The sequence below is a fragment of the Amphimedon queenslandica genome, unplaced genomic scaffold, assembly GCF_000090795.2.
Source record: "Amphimedon queenslandica unplaced genomic scaffold, v1.1 AMPQUscaffold_12884, whole genome shotgun sequence".
In the NCBI taxonomy this organism is placed as follows: domain Eukaryota; kingdom Metazoa; phylum Porifera; class Demospongiae; order Haplosclerida; family Niphatidae; genus Amphimedon; species Amphimedon queenslandica.
In genome coordinates, this window is record NW_003546880.1 from 42,482 (window position 1) to 44,020 (window position 1,539).

General features: G+C 36.0%; 1 long non-coding RNA gene across 1 annotated transcript in view; it reads left to right on the top strand.

The window, feature by feature from the left end:
- The first annotated feature begins 1,057 nt into the window (after positions 1 to 1,057).
- Positions 1,058 to 1,539, top strand: part of LOC109586387 (uncharacterized) — a 1,496-nt gene continuing 1,014 nt past the window's right edge. Inside the window, exon 1 of the long non-coding RNA XR_002187002.1 lies at positions 1,058 to 1,162. This is a non-coding gene — a long non-coding RNA (uncharacterized LOC109586387). The remainder of the gene's footprint in view (positions 1,163 to 1,539) is intronic.

Below are 1,539 nucleotides of genomic sequence, written 5' to 3' on the forward strand. Positions count from 1 at the left end.
TTTTTTTATTTTACATTACTATCCTTATTGCTTGTTTTTTAAAAATATCTACAGAATTAGAGGGAAGTTATAATAATTTTAAGCTTGATATATGTAGGAAACATGACTCTGAAAGTAAGTCAAATAAAAATATCTTCTGCTCTGCATTAATTAGCAACTAGAGTTGGGTCAACTTGAATTTTGTTAGCTACTTTTCATACTGTTCATTGATAATTGCCACTAAAACTGAATTATCTTAGTTCCTTGAGCAACTTTTAAGAGATAATGATATCAGCCACTGATGTAAAGATTTGCTATCAGTCTAAGTTGCTTATAAAAGCATTATAAACACTTATTTACATTAAATATCTTAATGCAATCAGAGCAGTATTTGTAATTATGTAAAAGGAATACTTTCAAATAAAAATGATAGGTGGTAACAATTTTTGGCCAATAAAATATTTTATATTTTTGGTAATATCATAATAATCATTTTTACACAATGAAAATAATTGTTATTTGTGAGGCGACTTTTATTGTTTAAATTTTACAACTATATGTTTGTTTTTAATGCAGATTGTAACTCATTTCATTGCAACTAGATCTAGATTCAGTATAATCTATTCTATGACCAATGACTGAAGGCTTTTTATTTTGATATCATCACTGAAATCTCTTACATTCAAAGTTTAAAATTATTACAGTTAAAAATAGTTATTTTTACTTTATAAAGAGTTAAACATTGCAACAAATAAGGATTGAATGGAATAGAAGAACAAGAGGACTGATCCGCGGGAAGTTATGGTGCATATTCTGAATTCTTGGGAGTTGATCCGCATTCTAGGCAGACGCCCGTGCACGTTCCGCGCGTTCACGTGCTTGGTTCAGCGTGCGGAACGATCCGCAGCAATCCGCACTGATCCGCATTCTAGTAACGCCCCACACAACAACTACCTATACCTCGCGTAGGCGAGGCCAACAAGCTAACCGGATGCAGACTTTGCAAAGCCCTGTTAAGGGAGGGGCTGGTATAGTTGGGTATTCTTCGAGGTATTCTTGTTATGTTAATCCTCAATATGGCGGCGTTGGAACAGATGCAGCTTCTGAGCTTTTCATACAGGGAAGAGAAGAAGTTGATGATGAAAATTATGGAGTTACTAATGACAGCAAAATAACAGATGAGGTAGTTTAAATGTACCTGTACATGTATACTAGTACATGTGAATTTTAGTCAAATTGTGAAATGCATGTACGATATGCCCTGTACCTAGTCTCGCTAGCCAGACCATTCCCCAGCCTACAGTCATTGGGGTGGACGGCGGGGAAGGGTCTGGTACATTGCTTGATGTAGCCTTGTTCTGACAGCAACCACGTGGGTAGTGACGTAATGAAAATGTCATGTGCAAAAGACCCCGCCCATCACACGTGTTTTCACGTGTGTAATGCAGCAACGACTTTTAACCAAATTAAACAAGCCCAAATGACTTACAAAATGCATTCTGGAGGCTGGAAGGGAAAGTAAGAAAGTATTGGAACATTAGATTCCTTTGCCATACTTTG